Here is a 19,126-nt window from a genome sequence, read left to right as displayed (position 1 = left end):
AAATACTTGAATAACTATATTTGCCTCGTGTGGCCGCACGACTGCTCACGCAGATAAAGCTGAGAAGAGTGGAACTGTCTTGTGCCAGAAGCACAGCCGGCTTTTATTCCGAGTCGTCTGAAGGCTTCTCTGCTTGGACAATAGATAAATGTTCTCCAGCAGGTGTATTTCCATTTTCTGATGAGACCAGAAGTGCTGAAGGAAGCTAATCGTTCAGCACGTAAGTAAATGACTGCGTGGTTGGGAACGGATACGGTCAACTTAAGCAACATTCTAGCTAGGAGGGCTTGCAAACTCAATTCTAGAGAAAAGCTAGACAGCTCGGCAAGAAAAAAATAATAATAATTTAGAAGTTCCTGAGCATAGGAAGCTATAAGCAGGGAAATGTGGTATCCTGTTCTCTCTTTTAGTACAGTGCCCTTGCTGGAGCCAGCTATTTTATTTTATTTCATTTCATTTTATTTTACTTTATTTTATTTTGTTTTATTTTACTTTATTTGATTTTTTAATTTAATTTATTTTTAAACGTTTATTTTTGAGAGACAGAAAGGGTGCACCTGTGCCCATGCAAGTCTGGGAAGAGCAGACAGAGAATGGGACAGAGGATTCAAAGTGGGGTCTGTGCTGATAGCAGAGAGCCTGAGGCAGGGCTCGAACTCATGAACCATGAGATCACGAGCTGAGTCACCCACGTGCTCTGGAGCCAGCTATTTTAAATCTTTTCTTTTCTCTTCTCCTTCTCCTCCTTTTTGACATCGCACTGAATGGGAAGTCAGTTTAAGTTCACGATTTTTTTTTTTAAATTTTTTAACGTTTATTCCTCTTTGAGAGACAGAAAGAGACAGAGCGTGAGCAGGGGAGGAGCAGAGAGAGAGGGAGACACAGAATGCAAAGCAGGCTCCGGGCTCAGAGCTGTCAGCACAGAACCCTACGCGGGGCTCGATCCCACAAACCGTTGAGATCATGACCTGAGCCGAAGTCAGACACTTAACCGACTGAGCCACCCAGGTGTCCTGTTTATGATGATTCTAAAATGACTATCAGTAAAGCACTCTCGATATAATAAAGGACTTGGTTGGTTTAAAAGTTTTTTTGTTGTTTAAGTTTCTGAGCTGCCACGTCTTTTAATGCCAATAATCGATCAAGTAGAGGGTGTACAGGCATCTTGGATTTATATTTGTATTAGTTACCATGTACACAATCTCCAATTTATCATACATGGTTGATAAATTAGGTTCCATTATTTGACTATCAGAAAGGGTCAGTTTCGATACACGCAAATAATGCATCTGATTCGTTATTGTATCACTCATGGGGTTGTGAGGCACCTGCCATATAGTCACCCCGGTGAGGGTCCAAAAGAAACAGAAAATGATATGTGTTCTTAGGCAGGGGCGAGATAAGAATAACTGAACGGTTTCGCTAGGAAACAGTTAAAAGCACTCACCCCGTGGAAAACGACTTTCAAGTAGAAAGAAATCAGCCAAAAAGACAATGGATACGGAGGAACCTAATACAGCCTGGTGCCTAGAGAGTGCTCGCTAAATGTGAGCTGAAATTTTGAGTCAGGCAAGGAGACCCGAGAGGGGAAAGTGGTATCTGGATCGTGCTTTGGTAAATGCCAAGTCTTCCATGAGGTGGGCATAGAGGGAGGGCATTCCAGGGGCTGGGACGCGGCCTCCTGGTTAAATAATCACCAGGTCTGCATGTGGTTCACTGGGGGCAAAGAGGAAACCAGCAGCCCTCGAGTGGGCGGTGTGTGGGGTGAGCGGTGGGGAGGGGATGGGCATTAGTGGTAAACACGGCAGGAAACAAGGGGGTGAGGACAGGCGGCCGGAGAGCTGAGTCCAACCGCGATTGCGGGGTGTCCTCGGCCACCAATCAGCCTGTTGCTATTTTCGTCTACCTGTGAGTAAACCGCCAGACTAAAAGGTAGTTATGCAAATTCCTGTCTTGAGTGGGGAGAGACTCCGACCCAAGATCAAAGAGGCCTCGCAGCCGCTGGAGGCCTCACACCTTTGGGTCCTTTGATCCTCAATGTCCTGAACCACCTGCTCCCACCGGGGACCCTGCGCCTCCCGCCACCCCAGCCCTCCACCCCAGTGCCACCGCCACACGGAGCCAAACGTGTGGAAGAGGAGGAGGGGGTGAAATCGGAGAGGGCCCGTGCCGCTTTCCTTAGGCTCGCCGTGTACTGCCCTTTTCGAGTAAAAATAAATAGCGAAATAGGAAAACAAAATGCAAGATTCATAAGGACGAAAAAGTGGAAAGTAATTCTTCCCAGGCCTCCTAGGTCAGCATTGCTACACCTAGACATCTCTGGAAGGCTGGGAGGAGGGCGCTTCCAGAATTACCCCTCTCTTCCCTTTCCTTAATCCCCTTCTCTGACATCAATCCCTTGCCTGGGTGCCCTTTTAGATTTTAGCGTGAAAGGCACATAAGCTTCTTAGAAAATCAGAACAACAGTCACAGTGCTGTCTTCTGTCGCCTGGTGCAAAAACACAGACTCCCCTGGGGGCAGGAAAACGGAGCCAACGCCTGCCTTATTCTGCACGGGTTGTTTTTACTTTCCCCTCGCTCTTCCTAAAACCTCAGGCTCTACTAACAGCTCCGGCCAGATCCAAACATGCCAGCCATCACCGGTGCTACTGAGGACGTGCCTGTGCAAAGTTCCTGACACTGGTACCTGGCTGTCTGCAGGGTCTGGGCAAAGCAAAGCCCCCCCTCGGGATGGGTTTGGTCAGCAGCTGCGGGTAGTCTGACAGGCTCATCATGACACAGACGAGGCAAGAAGCGTTTGGGAACACACCGCTGAGCTCTTCTCCATGTACAACGTACCTCATTTCATATGGCTGTATATATCCACAATTTATTACGTATGCATATGTAAAAATACGTATTTATTAGGAGTCTTTTTTTATTTACAGAGTTAAGAGAAGGAGATATGCCAGCCTTCTCTCAGGGGCCTCTATTTTAGGAAAAGAGGGAAAAACGTCAAATTATTTTCTTTTCTCTGGTCGTCCCTTTGTTATTTGCTTCCAACATGGTTATAATAAGCAAGTAATTCGCTTAAGGTAATTGACTAGCATTTCTTGAATGGAGGTAGGAAAACATTTTATCAGCCTGGGGAGAGTTACGCTTGTTTTTAGGAAGCTAAAGATTGTTTGGACGGAGATGAACACAAGATCAAAGAGGTACTACCAGGGTCTTTGGATAAAAGTTAACTGAAGATCAGACTGACCATATACCAGCTCTCCAGCCTAGATCTTGATGTGTAACTCAAGCAAACAATTACCAAGGCTGGGATCTTGATGAACCAGCAGGCAAAATTCTTATTTGTGAATCATTTACACACCGTGTTTAGGCAACTCTTCATCGAATTTTCCTTTATGTTTGCTTTGCCCTTAAATTCTCATAAGAGAAACAAACAGAAAATTCTGGTTGATGTTTGTTTCCAGTGCGTGTGTTTTCACATGTAGTGGGTAACGTGGTGATTTCATCCATGGCTCCCTTGATAGGGAGCCATCACTCACACTTGATATGATGGTTGCGAAACACGCAGAGTGACCACAAAGAAGAAATTATGCCTTGGAGCTGGGAATGTCACCATCTCATTGGGAAGAAAGCTAACACCCTTCTAAGTGTCAAGTGCTATGTGTGCCTTCTCATGAACTTTCCTTTCCATTTACATAAAACTCAAATCATTTTTACGCTTAAGGGACAATAATAAGGAAATTTCTGCAAACCCTCACAGGCCGTTAATGAGAACTGTGTATTCTCTTAGAAGAAAAAGCCCTGAGATGGTTGTTAAATCCTTGAGTACGATTTGAATTCGTGGAGGTGTAGCTGGGGCTAGGTCATGAGACCAGGATATTTGGAACGGTGGCTTCCTCAAGAAAGCCTTGTGGGCCTGGAATCCCATGGATGGATTTCATCCTCAGGCAGTGAGTGGCCAATGATCAAGGAAATGACATAATTTAATTGATAGTCTCAGAGTGATCTGGTATTGGTATAAAGGATATACGAAGGTAGAAGGAAGAAAGCAGGGAACTGGTTATTTAAATGGTGTAGGCATGAGGCATCATAAGCCAGGTTATGGACGTGGTGAATGAGGTGAGAGGTCAGACAAGGAGGGGCAATGGAACACACAACGTGGGAGACTGAGGAGAGGGAGAAGGAAGAGCCAGTGAACAGGGGGATCTTGAGAAGTCTACCCTTCCCCCCCACTCCGATGACGGAGGTTTTGTAAAATATGACTGACAGATTCTGTTTGGAGAGTTCTGAGTTTGACATGACATCAGGGGGAGCCCTGTGCAGAGGCTCAAGGTTGGTGATGGATGCAGACAACGTCGAAGACGCAGGACTGAAAAATCACAAGGAGGCGATACGCGTAATTGAAAGAAAGGCAGAGATGCAGGGAAGAAAGCGGAGGGACTGCAAGGCGGTGAAAGGGAAGGAGGCAGGGAGGTGGGCAGTGGGTGAGCGCTCCCTCCAGAACTCTCTAAGCAACACACTTTAGGGACTGGCTAAGGCGGAGGAAGGGAGAAAAAGGAATCCCTAAAGTGTCAGAGAACATGGGCTCTATTTTTTCATCACAAAAGGCAAGGAAAGACAGATGTGGACTGGGTAAATCAAAAGCACGAAATCTTACAGAAAAACAAGAGGCTTCTGATTTGGCAAGCAGGAGGTGGTTGAAAGTCTCACAGAGTAATTTCACTTCAAAGGTGTAAGTGGAAACAAGATTGCAGAGAATTACAGAGGGGCTGAACAGTAAGGAAGGGGGGGAAGCAGCTAATTCAGACTTGCTGGCAATTTTTAGTTGTATAAGGGAGGCTCCGACTAAGGCAACAGGGGCATTGGAAACTTTTTTTCCCCTCCACGGCAGGGGGATACAGAGTTTGAAAACAGAGGGTCATGGTCCAGCTGACAGAAAGGAGAACGAGTGTAGTGGGGTGCAAAGGGCCAAGCGACTGACAAGGGATGAGATTTTTTTTTAATTTTAATTTTAATTATCATTTTTTAAGGGATGAGATGTTTTGAGGGCACCTTTCAGATTTGGGATTCCCTGTCCAAACTACAGAAAAAGAAATGATTTGAGACTTTATCTGTTCATTTCTTCTAAGGACGGTACTTGGTTAGCATCACTTAAATGCACAGGAAAGAAGTTAACTCACTACAGGCAGCGGAGGACATGGGTCGGTGGTTTCCGGACTTGTTATGAGCGTGAGAATCACCCAGAGGACTCGTGAAAGCACACCTGTTCGGTCTCACTGACTAGTGAGTGGTTTTAAAGGAAGTCCCAATATCGAGAACGTACACAACTCAACGCCCAAAACACCCAAACAATCTGATTAAAAAACGAACAGGGGATCTGAATAGACATTTTTCCAAAGAAGACGTCCAGATGGCCCACAGACACACGGAAAGATGCTTAACATCGTGCATCATCAGGGAAATGCAAACCAAAACCACAATGAGATATCGCTTTACACCTGTCAGAGGGGCTAAAATAAAAAAGACAAGAAATAACAAGTGTTGGCCAGGATGTGGAGCAAAAGGAACCCCTGTGCACTACTGGTGGGACTTTAAATTGGTGCAGCGACCGTGGAAAACAGTATGGAGGTACCTAAAAAAACTAAAAAATAGAAATAACACCTGATGCAGTCATTCCACTAGCGTGGATTTACCCAGAGAAAACGAAAACACTAATTCGAAAAGATATATGCATCCCTATGTTTACTGCAGCATTATTTACAATAGCTAAGATATGGGAGCAACCTAAGTGTCCATCCGTAAATGAATGGATAAAGAACACACACACACACACACACACACACACACACACACACACACACACACAAATATTACACAGCCATAAAAAAGGTAAGATCTTGCCATTTGTGACAACACGGATGGACCTAGTGGGTATTATGCTACGTGAAACAAATCAGACTGGGAAAGACAAATATGATTTGGTTTCACTCACACGTAGAATCTAAAAAAACAAACGTATGAACAAACGAAACGTAGAATCAGAACTGATGGCTGCCAGAGGGACGGAGAGGGGGGAGGGATGGGCAAAGTGGGTGAAGGGGGCTGGGAGGTACGGGCTTCCGGTTATGGAATCAGTCACAGGAACAAAGGGCACCGTGTAGGGAATACAGTCAGTGATGCTGTTATCCTGTATGGTGACAGATACGCTTGCGGTGAACGTAGAGAGAAGCTGTATATCTGAAACTACGTCATACTGTGTGTCAACTATACTTAAAAACAAAACAAAACAAAACAAAACAAAACAAAACACCTAAGAAATTAAGGCCCAGCATTTCCTTCCTAACAAATGCTGATATGGTCGGTCCAGGGATCCCACCTTGAGAGCCACTTCCTGAGGGAAATAGGGCTGCATCTCTCCTGGAACTCCAATTGATAAAGCCTGGCTAATTAGGCTACTTTCGCCAACCTGGGGCCTGAGTCTCTGGAGGCAGGATTCCTAAATCCCTTCCCTCATGCAATGACATAAGAAACGAAAGGTGGCTATACCACACATTACGGTAAGATGCTAACTATTTTCATATGGAGTAGCACCCACATTTTTGCTTTCCTTTTAAAGATATTTCAGGAAGGGCTGCTTGGGTGGCTCCGTTGGTTAAGCGTCTGGCTCTTGATGAAACAGTTGAGGTCATGATCTCACAGTTCGTGAGTCTGAGCCCCGCATCGGGCTCTGCACTGTTGATCATGCTCTCCCTCTCTCTCTCAACACAAATAAATAAACATTAAAAACATATTTCAGGAGGAGAAATTCTCCTAATTAACCTATAGATACCCCTCACTGATCAAGCACCAGGTTGGTCCAGAGATTTTCTTCTTTGGATACACATTACTCAGGGAGTTGAAGTCTAATCGCCGTTAGGACAAAATCAGGGTTTGACTGAGTTGAGACACAAAATCAAACTCAATTACAATGCTGAAAAATAGGAAATGCATTGTAGGATCTGTTTAATGCATTTGAATCTATCTGTTTTATCTAATCTTACTGACTCTATGGTTGAAGTGCATTAAATGTGGCAGGGCATGCTTCCCAAAATAAGATGCCCAGAAGAAATTTTATATGGGAGGCAAAAATAGTATTTTACATACACACGTTACTCTGTATTAGCTAATGAAATCTTTACAACAGTCCTATTGGCACAAGAGTAATATTCGTATTTTACAGCTGACAAAAATAAGGCACGTACACATGAAAAGAACTTGTCCAAAGTCACGGGGACTCAATCCTAACTGTTCAGAATCCCTCCGCATCATGTACGTATCCATTGATTACTGTCACCTACAACACACACAGTATTTATTTCAACTACTTCCTCACATCAGTCATCATCCTCAGAACAACAAGGTGGCAAAAGCGGGTGGAAATATTTCAAAAATTCATCTATATACCCTAAATGGACCCTGGACCATTTTTCTGCCCTTTGCCTTTTGCAAATTAGCTGCATAAAAACGGCTCTCTTCTTCAAAGCTCATTAAAATATCGTGTGGAGAAAAAGACGTATGCGGGGCATGGACGGAAAGCTAGCATCTGGACCATAACCCTTCCCCCTGTTCTTGCTGAGATTGACCTTCTTCAGTCATTTCCATCAGGGATTTTCTCTGAAGGTGGAGACATTATTAATATGGAAAAGATCCTTTATTTTATATTCAAGCCCAGTCCATTTTTTTTTTTTTTTAATTAGAGCTAAGCAGGCACGTATAGGTGGAAGAATGGTGTTGAGCGGCAAAGAACAACTTCCTGTTTGTTAACATCCAGCAGCGATCACAACGCCCTTGTCTTTTGGCCCTTTCGGAGATGACTCTGGAAACTTCAGGGCGTATTGCGGCTTCTGGTGCAACACCATAAAATGAAGCCTGTTGCAGCCATTATTGGGATGTGTGATAGAAGCTTAATTGCTTTGAAATGCCTGAGGCTAGCAAGATGTGAACATGTGTCAAAAGCCTGAATGGAGATTTTTAAGGGGGGGAAAAAAAAAAAAAGTCTGGATCTATTTATTTCAGAGAGGATGTATCCAGATGGAATTCTGCAAAGCGGTCGCCTGGCTTGTAACTCTACCTTGCTGGATGCAGCGGTCTTAGGAAGTTAAGCGTAGAACTGGGGCGGGATTAATTTTCAGGCGTTCCTTTTGAGTCTTTGGGTCTGGTTTATGTCGTAGGCACTGGCACCAATATAAAGAAAGATCTCTCTGGAGGGAATAAAAGGACGAGCTAAGCCATCTTTACTAAAACTGTACTTTACAAAGAGTCATCAGAAGGCCCTTTTGTTCTTCTTGTTCATTTGGGACCCCTCCCCCCTCTTTTTAATGTTTATTTACTTATTTTGAGAGAGAGAGAGAGACAGAGCATGCAAACAAGCACGGGAGGGGCAGAAAGAGAGAAGGAGAGAGAGAGAATCCCAAGCGGGCTCTGTGCTGACAGCTGACAGTTGACGTGGGGCTCGATCCTACGAGCCATGAGATCATGACCTGAGCCAAAACCAAGAGTCAGACATTCAACCGACTGAGTCACCCAGGCTGCCCCATTTGGGATCTCTTATTGATCCTGAACCGGTTTTCACAGCTGAAGCAGCATCCCCTTACCAGTGTCTCAGCGTGGCACATAAGGTTGAGGCCTATGTGCCCGACCGAGGGCACGGAACGGGTGACCTCACTCAGGCATACCGATGTCTGAGTCCAAACAGGTAGGCACATCCAAATTCCAATCAGGGTTTCTCCAGGGCACCAAAACCACGTGTTTGCTTTCGTAATTCAATTTTTTTTTTTTTAATGTTTACTTATTTTTGACAGAGAGGGACAGAGAAAGAGAGCATACGCAGGGGAGAAGCAGAGAGAGAGGGCGACATAGGATCCGAAGCAGGCTCCGGGCTCTGAGCTGTCAGCCCCGAGTCCCATGCGGGGCTCAAACCCGCGCACCGTGAGACCATGACCTGAATTGAAATCAGAAGCGTAACCGACAGGGCCACCCAGGCGACTCTTCCTTTCATATTTAAGGCTCTGTTCCACAGACAGTAGAAACGCTGGTCTGTTGGGAGTACCTTCTCAGGACAGCTTGATGAGCACCACAGAAGCTTCCAATAAAGCCTTTCACCACTGCTTTATGTCTGTGCTCAGGCATCCCGCATAGGCCAATACTTACAAGGACTCTTTACCCCAAATCTCAATCTTCTACAGGCCCCAGATGTATGATCATACATTTGAATTCATGAAGCGTCAATCATTTCGGGTCACAAAAAAATGAGAGAACGTAAAAAGGCTATGAAAAGAATAATCGATTTGTACTCATTGAGCACCCACACTCACTTAACATTCTAGGATATTACTTCAAACTTGGTCCAGAGAGCTGGCACGAAAGACAGCGATGAAATCCTCACAGACACTGGAAAACTCTATTTGACCCCAGTAACGCTGACCTCGTTTGCTAATGAAGGTTTTGGGAATGTCAAGGTTGAAGCAACAGGTGAAGGTTAAAGTGAACGAAACCATCCCGGGATAGGTATTTTTTACACGATGTCATGCCTTTGACAGAGCGGAGAGAAATGACAACAGAGTTCAGTGCAACCGGGCTGGCATGTGGGATCTCCATGAATTAGAGAAAGGTCCCTCTTTCTCTAGGTGGACCTCAACCCCCTCTGGGGCGCATGGCTTAGTAAGTGGATCACAGGCTGGGTTTCGGGCTCCACCCAAACCCTCAGTTTAGCTCCCTAGTGCAGTTAATAACCTGCACAACCAACTACGGCAGCCCTAACATACAATCATGGCTAGTTCTTGCGTTTTTAGCTATTGTCTCTCATTCCTTCGTCAGTCATGGCTGGGATTCAGCAGGGGTTTTAGGGTTCTAAGATGTATAACATCGAATCCTAGAACAAAGCTGAACACATATCTTCTGTCCTGGCTCTGAGGATACTTCTGAGGATAAAACATGAAAAGCAGCAAATGATTTCCAGACAAAACCATCTTGCACAGTCCGTTAAGAAAGCATACAGCAGTAGCCTCTGGTGGGTTCAAATAAGAATGCAGTTTCCTAGAATTATAGACAGTTCTGAGTTTGCTTCATGGACAAGAAAAAAATATTGATGTAAACCTTAAGAAAGAGAAAAAGTCATTTATAAACTATAAATGCTTCTGTCACACAATCTGCACTTGTCTTAGAGCAACTCAAGAGGCTAGCCCAGAATTACGGTCGCTTGCTTTCTTTAAATTTCTACAAAGCCACGTAGGAAATACAAAGACTACAACTGCATATGAAAAATAATTCAAATATTGGAAGCTGAGTGGCTTTCTGAAGGTCATGGTGAATGATAATGACCGGCAAAAAGACTTTGGTCAAAGAGAATTTGTGAAGCCTTCTCGAAGCACAATTTCTGGCCTGACATTTTTCAAGGAGCAATCTTGTCCTCACACCTTTTGCCCTGGGTTTATTAAAGAGTGATTTCAAAAAGCATTTTTTGCCCTTCTTAAAAAAAAAAAAAAGAAGAAGAAGAAGAAGAATTTAGCAAAGATGATTACATATCTCAACTCTAGAACTCTCCTCATTTAGAAGGAAGCCAAGAGATGATCAAAAATTTCCCTGAATGTCACAGCCCTTAAGGTCAGGAATATGTAATTGCATACTAAGATAATATAAAATGATCACCACAAGGGAATTCACATCCATTTCGGCCAGTTTCTTACATACATGTCATTTTGTAGGACACATCATAGGGCCGGTGGGTTTACACCATCAGCTTAAGAAATAAAATTCTTTCTGACATCACATAAGCAACTCGAATTGACTCGCTAGAAAGTCATTATTATTATCGACTAATTTCTCAAATCACTGCAGAGGCTCTAAAATGTTTTCAAATGAAATGAGAACCCCTAGCTGTGGGATTCAAGTAGCTTTTCTGCCAATTTCTCTTAAATCCTTTTTTTCCCCCAGTGTTTATTTATGTATTTTGAAAGAGAGAGAGAGTGGGGGTGGGGTGGGGTGGGAGGGACAGAGAGATAGGAGAGAGAGAATCGCAAGCAGGCTCTGAGCTGTGAGCACAGAGCCCGACGCAGGGCTTGATCTCATAAGCCATGAGATCATGACCTGAGCTGAAATCAAGAGTTGGGTGCTTAACCGACTGAGTTACCCAGGCACCCCCGTGTCCGTTTCTTTTAAATTACTTTTCTGATCACACCACACCTGCCCTTTTTATACACTGAATTTCAACGGCCACGGCTCTATGCACATCCGTACGTATACATGCTCAGTTTTCATTGTACAAAATCTTAACAGAATATTAACTGTTTGTGAATTCAATACTAAAGGTGAGTAGCATGTTATGAATGAAGAGCCGTGCCAGACTCTGTATATGACGGTGTTCCTTCCCCTTCCCCTTTGCTACACACGCCAGCCATCACGGCCCCTCACGCTTCCTTCACCAAATCTCTGTGTAAACAGCAGGCCGTGTCTGATGCTTGACACATCTGGTTAGCCATCTGGGTGGCTCACCCACTCCTCAGGGTCTCTGTTTCAATTAGGCTTTTTCTGACTGTCTAATGTTCCAAAAAGTTGTGTTTGCCCGCACCAAGACTCGTCCATGAGTACTCATACCAGCTTAACTCACAACCCTGGACTGGAAACAACAAAATCGTCCAAGAAAAAGTGACGGAGTAAATCAACTGTGGTATATCCCTATGCTGGAGTATCACTTAGCAATAAAAAGGGACGGACCCCTCATATACCTAATGATTTAGAGGAAATTTAGAAATACTATTTGGAGAGGAAGAAGCCACTTTTCAATGAGTCTACTTATATAAAAGTCTGTAAGAGACAATATAATCTATAGTGAAAGGAAGTAGATCAGTTGCATAGGGGGTAAGGGAAGAGAAAGGAACATGAAAGTCTATTTTGGGGTGACAGAAAGGTTCTATCCTCGCTTGTGGTGACGGTTACCTGGGTACCTACATTCGTACAATTAAAATGGTGCTTTTTTATCATATGTAAACTTACTCCAATAATGTTGATTAAGGATGTGTATGTATTGGGGCATCTGGGTGGCTCGGTCGGTTAAGCGTCCCACTCTCGGTTTTGGCTCAGGTCATGATCTCAGTTTTGTGAGTTCATGTCCCACATCGGGCTCTGTGCCTGCTTGGGATTCCCTCTCTTCCTCTCTCTCTGCCCCTCTCCTGCTCACACTGTCTCTGTCTCTCTCAAAACAAACAAACAAACAAACAAACAAACAAACAAACAAAAGAACGTGTCTTATATTACCAGATATCGTTTGTTTGTTTATCGAGCTAGGAATCAATGCCAAGCTGTTTGACTTTGGCACCCAGACTCTCAACCACTCTGTTGAGTGAGTTGTTGTTGTTGTCGTTGTTTTTTTAAATAAACACAAAACCTCCCAAAAGAAAATGTCGAATTTTAAAAGCTTCTGTAAAAGAATGTGTCTGTAGGTGTGAGTCTGTTCTGAGAAGATGGTCTTGGCTTAAATCCTTTTTGGTTATCTTATTTTGCAACTGGATTCAGAACCCAATTATTGGCGCTACATAGAAATCCATTTCATTATTTTAGAGTCATAACACACTTTTGGCCTGAAATTAGCAGTGGCCCTGGTTGATCATCCTTTGCAATCACCGGGTTTAGGGGTTGATGATGTTTATCTTTGCCTAAAATATCAACTGTAACCACAAACTATCAAGGTTTGCTACCATTAATAGCCAAACCCATATGCTGAAGGAAGAGTCCGGAAGATACCTTGGCAACTACAGCCTGATTAGAATCAGTGAAATCAGTTTTCATCAGGCAATTACACAAAAAGAGACATCGATCCTCTCTTAAGTGTACAAGCTTTTGCATATTGCCAAAAAAAAAAATATTTTATGCTCACAGCTTTCCTACTGTATTAATGACTCGAGAGTCAACAGGACATTGATAGCTATAATCAGTTCAGATGTCTATCGCTAGTTCCTATGGGGACTCAGCCTTCTCATTATGTTTGGTATAAGTTACCCACATTCTAAAAAACCGAGATACAAAAGCTTTAATTGGCTTCCTCCAGGGCCATACAAAATATCAGTAACCGACTGTCTACCAGGATTTAAAGGTTCCTAAGATGGTGGCAAAGCCACAAAACTCCTCCGCACGTAATTCCCGTCATTAACTAATTATATCTGGTACAGAGATAATAGTCACTTAGGGCAACCATCATTTTAATTCTGTTTTGAAGACGGATTTTAAGTGTGAAACCACATGCATTTAAAGCTTATGTACTTGGGGATGAAAAAGTAAAACGCAACAAAACAAAACACCCCCGAAGTCTAACAAAACCTAATGCTATCATCTCGTCAAAGATCAGCACAGAGAAAACAACGTTTCCCGTCAACAGAAGGGATTTTTAAATCTCACTTATTTAGTGAGGCATGCGTGGAATGCTCTGATGGGCAAGTGGACATTTTGGACATGAGACTCTAGATTAAGCAGCGATCAAGCACTTTGCTGTCAGGGGTTCCATATTATTGGTCTCAGCTAGATATTTAGGCAAATCACCCACCAGACAAAGGGATAAAAACAAAATCCCTAAATTTTGTGTGATTCCTTTTTTTTTTTTTGTAAATGAGCAAGAAGATAAGTTCCTGTATTCAATGATCAGTACACAGAAAAATGAAAGGTTTTAAGTTAACACATATTCAACGAAATTGCCTTCAGAGAGTACAATAGTATACAACACATGGAATCTTGAAAGAAACTCAGGGGGTATTTCCAATGAGTGCATTTTATTAGGTAGAATCAAATGTACATACTTCCCTCTTTCTTTGGATTATAAAAAACTTCTTTCTACAGCGAGGATGAGGGCTGGAATCGAGCATCTGATTCCAAAACCACCTCTGACGCTGACCACATGAATAACATATCACTGGCCTTTCGTCAAAAACGGGCCGATGACCAATTAATGTGCGTTATGTAGCTTTAATCCTAGCTACCAACATCACATCAGCATGCTAGGTGGCAAAGAGGAACTATTATTTGTGCAGTGAAATAATAAAATAAAATACGGCTTTACCCTTTCAGACCGTAATACATCAGATATCGCTTCACACACTAAAAAAAAAGAACACATTTCAAAACCTTTACTTTCAATTCAACACATGGCATGCTTCATGATTTCAGCACTTCTAATTCTTTTTAATAAGTGTTACAAACTGAAAGCAAGACAGGTAGGTATTAAAAATATATTGGAACATCTTAAAATTACCAGCCCTACCAGTGGAAACAAAATGATGGCAATTAAAGGTAATAAAGGTTATTAAAAGTTAGGGCCTTGGAGGCTAAGAAGTCATGTTAGACTGTCAATTGTTTTCCCATGGTGGGAAATCAGTTAGAAATTAAAAAAAAAAAAATCTAGTAGTTTAGTTGTGGTCAAAGAAAGAGTCAGTGGGGATGGGAAGGTTTCAGCAACATGCTGGTAAAAAAAGAGAGACTTACATAGTCTGGGAGGGCAGTGAAATGGAAGGCGTGGTAACCTCGCTCACTTAGTTGTCATTTTTGATTTTCAATGACATTTTTTTCATTCGTTCGCCTAGTAAAGATGACAGAAGGTCCTAATTTATTATCTGACGTCTATTCCTGTTCCTAAATTTAAGAGCGTTTAACTGTATACAGTCATATAATCCAAATACAGACACTTCGAAGAAAAAAAAAAAAAAACCTAAAGCATTGAGGTGGCATGCATTCAATTACACTTGTAACTGCAACCGTGAACCAGAGAGGTAAGAACTCGTTGGGGTCGGGGGTGGGGATCAGCGGACACAGCCCAAGTGACCGTGGATTTGCGAGTTCCTCAGGTTAAAGCAGTAGAACGGAGGGGATCGTCACAAAGAGCTAAGCTTCCTAAAACGGTAAGAGCCACGGATTCCAGAAGAATGCACAATTAAAGTTCTCTGCATGGCTGGTTTGGTCCGCATACCATCTAGGCGCAAACAGAACTGTTCGAACTATCCGTGACATACCAGCAGACATCGTCTCTACATCAGATGCCTTTTCCCGCTCAGGTTAGGCTGCATTTGAGATGACCGGGGAAGTTTGCAGGGACACTTTTTTATAAACATGACCTGGCAGATCATGTGGGCTTGACAGAAGGGAAGACAAGTGTAGTGTAAATGTCTACGTGTGTATGTAAATCGTACCGTGGCCAGATCAGATTAGGCAATGCCAGGGGGCCCCCGACATTTCCTCTCACTTCCCCTTTCTGGGTGCACATCAACACATGTCGGGCTGGCACGGGGAAGGTGCTCGGGAAGTTTTTGTAAATAAATAAACAAAGAGATTTGCATAAATTAAGCTCTGTGAAGAAAACCACCCAAATGGCAAAAAGCCCTTGCTTCGATAGCTGATTTGTGCATTTTAAAGCGCTTCAATGAAGGGGGTATGAAAAAGCACCGAAAAGAAAAAAAAAAATAGAGAAGACTTTTCATAAGGAAGGCATCAAAGGAGAAGGAAATAACACTGGAAAAAACCCCAAATAAATGATTTAATGCCAAAGTCATCTCCTAGCATTACAAATGCTGAGCAGTAGCGAAACACAGGAATTTGGAGTTCAGTTCTCTAGTGGCAAATATCACATCTGTTCATCTGGTCTCCTACAAATACTTTTCCTATTCTCATGAACCACCTCCAGGAGAGTTTTTGGTAAGTGCATGGTATTTCTTCCACTTGTTTTTAAAGAAACTATCTCTGGAGGAAGTTTAGAGTCAAAAGCTGTATGACATTTAGCCAAAATTATTCACACAATGAACAATCCAAATAACGGTTAGTCAGTTTCCATAGGTAGGTACTCATTGGTCTACGTTTATTTCGAAGAACGGATCTTCTGCAAAAGACTCTTGACTACACTATAAACGATCGTTATTCTTACTTAAGAAGGAACAGGACAGGGTAGTCTTAGTTCGATTAAAATTGTTAAAAATTACGCTACCATTAGCCTAAAAATATCGATGAACAGCTTCTGGCTTTGGGGCTCCCTTCGCTGTGAGTTTACTCTTACTACCCGATTGTTTATAGCGTGCTGTTCTAACGAGAACACAGAAAAAAGAAGAAAGGAAATTTCTGTGCACCCAGCTCATCCGCATGCAACCCCAGGGTGATCCCACTCTCAGAGGAACACACACGAGTCAGCAGAGAGCCACGTTCTCGGCTTCTCCAGGCCGACCTCCTTGCCTGAATGAGAGCCTCGCCGTGCCAGGCAACGGGAAGCCGGCAGCTGCTGCCGGAGGGACTGTCTTGCATCTGCCAGGTCCCTAACACATGTGGATCAGAATGGATTGGGCCTGCCTCGCGGCGAGGCCCACAGCCGCCTAGCTCCGAGATCACCTGGTTCTACTCTCGGCCTGCGACGTACTACATACGGGTATGTCTGAAGAAATGTAAGGACTTGGCAGTGTCTGGTGACAGCTTGTTTGGAGGGTGTTGGCCTCTCTGAAGCGATCAGTGATGACTATCAAGTCCACGGATGACAAGACCCCAATACCTCACTGGTTGCTACTCTCAGCTGCTTGTGCTTGCCCCGAGGAGAAGGAAACGCTGAGGCTGATATTGACATCATCGGGGCAGACGAGCACCTACTAGGCAATATGTCAAGTTAGCCTCAGGTGTCTTTCTTTCTCGTGGTTTTTTTCCCCAACACATTAAATTGCTTCCAACAGGTTACGTCGCTCAACCTCAGGGCACAAAGGCCAGCCCAGGGGAGCACAGATGTTTTCGGATTTGTTTCAGGCACACCCCTCGCTCAGCATTAGGACTAAGTTGCACAGGAGAGAGAGAGAGAGAGCAGCCGCGGCCACATGCTCCCGTTTGCAGGTGACTTCCGCCTTCTCCTGTCTAAGGAGAAGCGTGCGGCCCTGCGTTCCCGCGAAGCTAGGCCTGCAAACGCTGGCTGACCTAATTTAAAATACGAGCTCTCGCTGAGCTCCCTTTGCATGAAGTTCTTCCAAGCATTAGCTGTTTCTTTGTTTGCTCAGTTCTCATTTCATAAAAAGTCACCCATCTTTGTCCAGGCCCGGTGACCTCCATCCTCTCCCTCCCCAAAGCACGTTTCCTCTCCTGCTGGCCTCTGCCTTAATCACTTTTATTTGTGGGACACTAGGGAGGGGATGGTAATGCTTAGAGTCGGGAAGAATATCAGTCTTTAAAAAATTATTCTTATTACGATCATGTTTAGATGAAATATGGGGCTTGCCATCAACAAAATTACAAAACAATTCCACCGGGAGTCCGGACCGTTCAGGGCAATTCATCTACGAAAAGGCGAACTTTAATTGTTACTCTTGGCAGCAGTCTAAGAGAAGAGTGGAATATGATACTAAATATTGCCACGTGCAATAGTAAAATGCTCTTTCCTCCTTGCCAGAGCACCGTACGGCCCCCTTCGGACTCAGGTTTGGATCTGGGGAGTTATTCGAAATCCTCTGTTTCCCCCTCTCCAAAACCAACAGAGGTTTTCAAAAGAGTTGCATTTTTTATTAGAACCATTCGCTCTTTTTAACTTGCCAAAAAGGGATAAGTAAAACTAAGGCTTTTATTTGGGTTAAAGTTGATTCCTCAGCTTCATGGAGGTCAATGCACTTGGTCTGTGAACCCTCTACCAAAAAGTTCATCGCAGCACTGACCCCGCCAAGGTTGTATTTTGGACCCTTCTTCCCCCTCCCCAAACCCACCTCCCAGCCTCGTGGATTTATATAGGAAGAGCTGGCAGGGTGTGGAGGCTAATCAAAATGAAACGTACCCCTATGGCAAAGTACGTCCTGGATTTTCTATGACAGACAGCTGACGTTTCAAATATTTTTAATGCTGCACATCACAATGGCTGTTTGGGGATCGAGTGTCTTGATCTGGGCTTCAGACAATGTGATCCCAGCACATATTTACAGCTCTTTAGATTACAAGTTCATTGAACACGGCTGCACCATATAGGTTATGAGTATGGAGAGGTCCTTGATAATACTGAAAAGCAGAGGGATATTTTTCTTTTTCTAAAAATGGAGTGAAGTCTTCGGTGAAGATGTTAACCAAAGACATATTGTATATGGCACAGGTTATCTGATACATTTACAGGTTTGGGCTAAGCATGAGACTATAATAAGCCATTTGCAAGTACTTTTTTTTAATTACATTTTACATTTCCAGCATGGATATATGCATACATTGGGTATAATTTCACTAAAGACATATTAAAACCATATTTAAGAAATCATAGGTAGATAATATTATTCAGCTTCTAAAATGTTTAAGTTGGCGAAGTTAGGGCCCAAAAAAGTAAACGACTCGCCCAGGATTATTCAACATGTTACCGATGAGCCGAGGACCAGAATCTCAATTTTGAACTAGATATTCCCTATAGTATGGGATACTCTTTTTCACCCATAGGGATATATAATGATACCAAGACTATTTGGGAGTAAATTTAAGTCTGCAGATATAACCAAGAGTAGTCTTTGTTGTAACTTAACTTAATGGCTTAAAATTGAGGTCATGTGAATGAAGCTTTAGGACATCTGCTTTATGTAATGATTTTCTTTTTATTATAACATACGTTATGGATGGCGACGAGCAAAATGGCTACCATTACTAAGAGAGTTTGAGGGAACTATAATCCTCAGCCATGAGAAAAATAGCACTTATTACATATTGTACACAAATGTATACAGACTGTGTGTTATAAAGCTTCCTAAGAACTTTTCATTTATATAAAGTGATGTCTTAGAGTTAGCTGTTGTGGAAGCTTAAAAAGAAACAAAAACAAAATGTAGAGAAAGCATGGCCTACCAACTAATAGTGAAAACAAACCAGTGAGTCTTTAAGTGGAAGCAATCCCTACAGAAGATGAGGAATTTTTAAATACATTGGTACAAATACCACTCAGATAACCAATGACAGTGATAATAAACGAATTAAAAGCCCCATAGGTCGACTATACTTGGATGGTTGTCTTTTAAGAGATTGACCTATGATGTGGGAAGCCAAGGAAATCTGCCTTCTATGTGTTGTTTGAATTGAAAAAAAAAAAAAAAAATGAACCTGCCTTTTCTTTACTAAAAGGGCAAGCTCCTTGTGTGTC

The 19,126-nt window shown here is 43.1% G+C and overlaps 1 protein-coding gene across 3 annotated transcripts in view; it reads right to left on the bottom strand.

Moving 5' to 3' along the window:
• The window catches only part of PCSK5 (proprotein convertase subtilisin/kexin type 5), a 447,842-nt gene that overhangs the window by 193,683 nt on the left and 235,033 nt on the right, over window positions 1-19,126 (bottom strand). The gene's annotated exons all lie outside the window — the stretch shown is intronic.

Source organism: Panthera tigris, chromosome D4 (genome assembly GCF_018350195.1).
Source record: "Panthera tigris isolate Pti1 chromosome D4, P.tigris_Pti1_mat1.1, whole genome shotgun sequence".
In the NCBI taxonomy this organism is placed as follows: Eukaryota; Metazoa; Chordata; class Mammalia; order Carnivora; family Felidae; genus Panthera; species Panthera tigris.
This window is presented reverse-complemented; position numbering and strand designations above follow the sequence as displayed.